Below are 6,442 nucleotides of genomic sequence, written 5' to 3' on the forward strand. Positions count from 1 at the left end.
TCGAATGTTAAACAAGAATGACGCCCAAGGTTCAGCCAAGCGAGTAGGATATGTTATTTTTTTTAACCGAGGTACGGTAAAGGTTACATGTAGCACGATTATATGACCTAAATATCGATTTATCATCTTCAGCCTTGAAAAATGGATGATGTATCCTAAGTAAAATGGATGTTGCTACGTAATTTACATCCACTTTGTCAGAGCATAATGTTGCGGCAGCATGTTGCGGTCACAGGTTTTGAACCGTCTTGTCCTCTCTCAGGTTTCCTTCTGGTTATATTGTAAAGATTTTCTATGCAAAAAAGCATCCAAATAATAGGAGGGCTCAGTAGTGTTGACCAATAGAATAGATTCTAATGCGTTTTTCATCAGAGAAGTAATAATATTAATATTAGACATTTTATTAATCATGATATGTGCATTATATTTTTATCATTAAACAACTTTAGGCATAATAATCTGCACAAGTGCAGAGTAATGCAGGTGACTGAATTCGCTATATATATCACACATGAACAAAAAACAAATCGGTGTGCGTTGAGTATCGAGGATGTTGTTATAAGATGTAATATTTCTAGTGAGACCGACGATTTGTAAATTAATAAGGACCCGTGACTGTCACATTATATACGTGTATATGTATACATTTATATGGCCAACAGTGATGAACCATTAAAATTTGCATTTACTGTTGATGAAACTATCGAGTATCTATGTATAAAGGTATGAATTAATCTTTTACTTTCAGTTAAATTAAATAGAATGGAATGTTATTGTATATCTTTAATGCAAAGGCAAAAATGAATATTCCTGACTTAATGATTTCGAAAACTACTCTGTGTTATCTATTAATCATATATCGTACTATCATCTTCATTAATTAGAATATTATAACAAGAAATTAGCTCTCTTGTTAATATTTATTTATTTGTGTAGAATACAAATTAACAGGGATATTATATCATATAATTATAATTTTCTGCTTCTGTATGTTATGTATATTCAAAATGTGATATGTAACATTTATATTATTATGTGAAAAATTTTTAATTGGTATAAGGTTACTATTGAATTATAATTATAGTTGTATGTTAATAAATCTACATAATCTATTTTTATTAATTTTTTATTCTGTCAACAATTTGCACCTTTTATATTATTTCTGCAAAATTAAATGTATTTTTCCATAACATATTTAAATAAATTTTGGTTATAACCTTTTATTTTTATCCTTGCAAAGCAATTTTAATATTTTTTAAAATCAAAACTATTTAACTTGTAGATATGCCATACTTTCAATGTAAGCCCTTTAACAAGACATCTGTTTGCACTGCAAAGTTATTTTTCAAAACTATGATTCCCTTGAGGTCACATACTAAAAGAAGATTTGGAGAAATACAGATTCAACTTTCGCATGAGATTCATCTAGTATGGATAGGCTGAGAGAAATAGATTTAAATGCATATAATTATTATTTTGAACAAGTTGGTAAGGATGTAATGGATAACAAGGTACATAGTTTATAAGAAGTAATATAATTTATGAGAAACATAAACATGAATTAATTGACCTAGGAGTTAGTGATATGTATAGGTAACGTACAAGTCGTTTTTCTTTGATAGAACAATATGGAATAAACGATTGTTGTTTATTTATTACAATTTTTTCATTGCAGGATAATGCTTGAAAAAAAACTCCCACGTGAAACTGTAGAATCAGAATATAAAAAATATATACCTAAGGAATGCATAAAAAGGCATGCTTTTTTATTAGAAAACCTGTTCACAATGCACTTACAAAATTATCTGGATATGATGCTACATATGTCAAGGAGCAATATTTGAAACAGTTTGAACGCATGGCTCCAAATTATCCATATGAGAAATGAACAGCATTAATGGATAAAGATATTCCTAATCTAAGAGCTGAAGTCTTACTTAGGGCACCTTACCATAGAGCAAGTAAAATATTAAGATTAATATTGAGATTGACATTGGTACATGGAAAACGATTTGTAGGATAGAGGACATATCCACTCTCTCTATATAATAACAAATATATGCAATGTAACTATGTATTTCAGTACATTAGCTTTTCTTAATACACGATCTTAAAACACAAATTATAATAATTTTTATGATCCATATTAGTAAAATATAATAAAAATAATGAATATATATTTATCTATCACATTTTCATATTTTAGAAAGAATAATACTGTGTTAATTGGGAGGAGAACTGGCATATCACAATTGTGTGTACAATTTGATACAAAAGCGATTTTATTATCATTGTATCCGCATTGGACGGATATTATCGCTTATCTGTTAAGTGGAATTTTAATCTGTGTAGTGGTGATCTTAGTATTATTATGCCTTCTTTAGAAAGATTACAAAAATTAAGGTGTCATGGACCAGTAAGATTGGGTAAGATGAATTTTGAAAATGAAAGAAAATTCTTACATATATAATATTTACATAGAGTCTTTAAAAATGTTTCAGAAAGGATTTCTCGTATATGAAGCTTAAAGAAAAATGTGCCAACGAGTCTGGAAGTTATATACTGCGCGAAAGTGAAACCGAGTATTGTGTTTATTACATTGACGTTTACAACAAAGCTGGAACTATATCTTCGCAAGAAATAGTAGAGACTAAACCTGAATTTGTAATGACAAACAGTTCTCGAGTACACGAATCTTTGAGACATTTAATTTCTTCATTCCAAAATCCCAATGAAAATCGATATACTTTGGAAAATGCTTGGGATTTTCGGAATATGGTATATATAATATTAATTAATCAAATATGAATTGAACATATATATTTTTTAGAAGGAAAATATCGAGTTTTACTATTTCATTTATATACACTTATATATATATAGAGAGAATTTATTTTCTAGACAAGTCCAAATTATTACTTTGCGCTTTGGAAAACATCGTAAACGAAGTAGCGGCAGATGAGGAAATAATTACTACTCTATTGCAAGATGGACCGCGATGCATACCATGGAATGAATTGCAGGTATACAAAGCGACCGCAAAAAGCGACGAAGATTTGATTTGTTCCACGACAATAATGAGTTTGCATCGAGTTATATGGCGAGTTGCTAAAGACAAGAAGCTCGAGATTATGATGAAGATACTGAAGACTGAGAAGAATAATTAATACCAAAGAATTTTTAGAATTGGTCGACAAATGGAGCCAACTGCGTTCAGTAGCTTTAGTTAGGTAAATATCAGAAATCTTAGAAAAGTAAAAGATTAAATCGTGAAAGCGTGAAAATACTATGTTCTACTTTTCAGATTATATGGCATAACTGTAGCCCCGACGATCGGAATGCTACTCGAGCTAGTGAATTTGGGCCCGCTGGACAAGTACCTGTGCAGCAATAGTAAATCCGTATTAACGGTTGATATGGTAGAAGCCACCGTCTGTCTGACAACAGCTCTATGGCATTTGGTAAATTTCTCCAAATATTTGTGTTATATCCTAATGTTAATATCTTAAACATGCAAGAATATGTGTAGGAGGAGAATCATGTAATTCATGGAAATATAAGCTGCCGGAACGTTCTCGTATATTCATACATAGATAACAGCTTCATTGTCAAGTTGGATGATCCTGGTCTCTTCACTTATACTGAGGACGAGTAAGTGAAGAAATAAAAGTCTTTTTAATTATATTCACTGTTTTCTTTTCAAATGTAATATAAGGATTCGCGATTTTTCGTTATTTTGCGCATCATATATTGGATACCAGAATGTTACTTGGATTTTGCATCAGCATAGTATAGTCTCCAAGCGGATATATGGGCACTGGCGATGACTATTTGGGAGATATTTTCCGGAGGGACTCCTCCACCCAAATATCACAAAACTCATATTTTTAAAATGGTATATTTATTACGAATAAAAATTTCATTACATTATTTTTTTTACGCTAATAGAATTATTTTATTAGAAACTCTTCTAACTATGATGATTAAATGATATTGTCTTGCAGTATTATAAATATGGAAACCGATTACCTCCTCCTAAAGATTGTCCAAACGAAATCTATAAATTAATGTTGGAATGCTGGTGCAAAAATAATTCCCTAGCAAGAAAACAACTTCAGGCCATTATGCGAGATATCAATCAAATTCTCTATGAGGTGTATAACGCTCGTAGAACTCATACTTACGCTACTATATGCCCCAAGTTTTTCCGAGATGTCGATGGAAACAATGACGAGAATGGCAGTATTTATAGAGAAGAAAGCAAATCAAATAGTGAATCGCAAACGAATTTGGTCACTGATTACACTAATATTACTTAGAACGATCATAGTGAGTCGATTTAAATCTTCTTAATAGCAAAAATAATTGATATTATTCTTGACTAATTGATGCTATTTACGAAATAAAAATTTGATCAAATTATCTTTAGACATTAGAATAATTATGATCTTAATTTCTTTATTGTAATAGTATATATTGTTTCACAAATAATAATATTTAATTGTGATAAGTGATATGAGAGTTAAGAATTAAATTAATTTCTTTAAAAGCTACAGAGCAATTGATCAGCTATCAGAATCAAGACAGCAACATAGATGAATTGTCATTTTATTTGCGTTGGCTGAACAGCGAGTTGTACAAGATGCCACTTGCGGGTAATGATAACGACTGTGGTCTGAGTTGCGAAGACAGCTCAGGCAAAACTAATAAAAGTAAAATCAATGACAAGGCTTGCAACAGTAAAGATAGTTCTCATTGGCAGCGTACTTATGAGATAAATGAAAATTTGGATGTGATCTTGCAAGGACGTATAGGCGAAGGCTTTTATGGTGAAGTGTATAAGGGTACGCTCAGAAGACGCAATGGTAAGGAAGTTGATTTGGAGCAGAATGTAACCGTCAAAAAAAACTCAAAACGCAGGAGGAGACTCAGAAAATGTGCTTGACTTCGAAAGAGAAATTAAAATCATGGAGGCAAGTCATTGTTTTAAGAATCAATTATTATTTTTTCAGGAATTGTATATTTAAACTTTCTGTAAATTATATTCATTGTTCTTTTTTTAAATTTATTTTTAGAGACTCAGTCATCTAACATTGTAAAAATTTTGTGCTCAGTGGACCGAATTCTGGTGATGGAATTTATTCAATATATTCGTTGTTGAATTATCTAAGTTCGCATCGGTACAGTCTTGCATACAAAACACTATTAGGCTTCGCTCGTTGCGGTTATGGAGTATCTCGGTAGTACATTGTTCACCGAGATTTAGCAGCGAGAAATATCCTAGTAGCGAACGAAGATCGAGTGAAAATCAGTGACTTCGGTCTTGCGCAAGTAATAGCTGCGAGTGATTATTATGTATTTAAAACTCTTCGTAATATTCCAATTAAATGGTAACATTATAGATAGTATAATGATTAATATTAAAAATATGTTTATCTTTTTTCTCAATATTTTAACAATAATAGAATAAAATAACGTTTCACGTTTGAAAATATATATTACATAATATTTTATATTTTCTCCAATTCTTTTAAGATTGAATTATTTTTTTATCAGAGCAATAAACAATTTTTTTTAGGTATGCACCGGAGAGCTTGAGGCATAACAAATTTTCAACGCGTTCGGATGTGTGGTCATTTGGTGTGACAATGTACGAAGTTTTTAGTTATGGTATCGATCCACAACTGTCAGTCAGAGTGACTGAAAAAGAAATTTTAATGACGACTATAACGGACCTATCGAACACATTGGAACGTGGCCATCGTCTTCCTTGTCCAGATAATTGTCCACAGGAAATTCATAAAAAATTGATGTTATCATGTTGGCAATTGAATAGTCATGAAAGACCGATTTTTGCTACTCTACGCGAAGACATCGAGCAACTACTTTATAATTATTAGAATATTTTGTGATTCTATGCAAATATTTTAAAAATATGACGTATCCCACTTGTGATTCTTACATCAATGGGAGATTCTTTGACGAATCTATAGTAATTTATTTTTCAAAAAATGATGAAAAATTAATTTCATTCCTTTGATCTCTACACATAATTATATGTAGGTCAATTCTGTTTTTATATTTTTAGATGAATTTTAGAGAAAAGTATTCTTCTATAAAAATTTTAATTAAAAAAAATAGGAAATCAAGGAATCTGTCATTGGAAAATTAATAATATTTCTTAGATCTTGTATAGATGTATCTAGTCGAAGATATTTTCGCCATTTTATTACATACGTGAAATATAGCGTTTAAGTACAATATCAATTTATTTTTCCCGAAATCAATTACAATTTTCATATTCCTTTTACTCATAATTCTTCAATCAACTTCCTATAAATCAAGACGCAGGAAGAAAGTCTGAATCAAATCGTTGATTAATAAATTGATTGCATTCATATTGAACTAACACTAAACACCTCGTTTGAATTGATTGATAAAT

General features: G+C 30.5%; 1 pseudogene; it reads left to right on the forward strand.

Annotated features, from left to right (window-relative positions):
* The first annotated feature begins 7 nt into the window (after positions 1-7).
* Positions 8-5,941, forward strand: LOC108689101 (annotated as a pseudogene).
* The last annotated feature ends 501 nt before the right edge of the window (positions 5,942-6,442 follow it).

This window comes from Atta colombica, unplaced genomic scaffold, assembly GCF_001594045.1.
Source record: "Atta colombica isolate Treedump-2 unplaced genomic scaffold, Acol1.0 scaffold255, whole genome shotgun sequence".
In the NCBI taxonomy this organism is placed as follows: domain Eukaryota; kingdom Metazoa; phylum Arthropoda; class Insecta; order Hymenoptera; family Formicidae; genus Atta; species Atta colombica.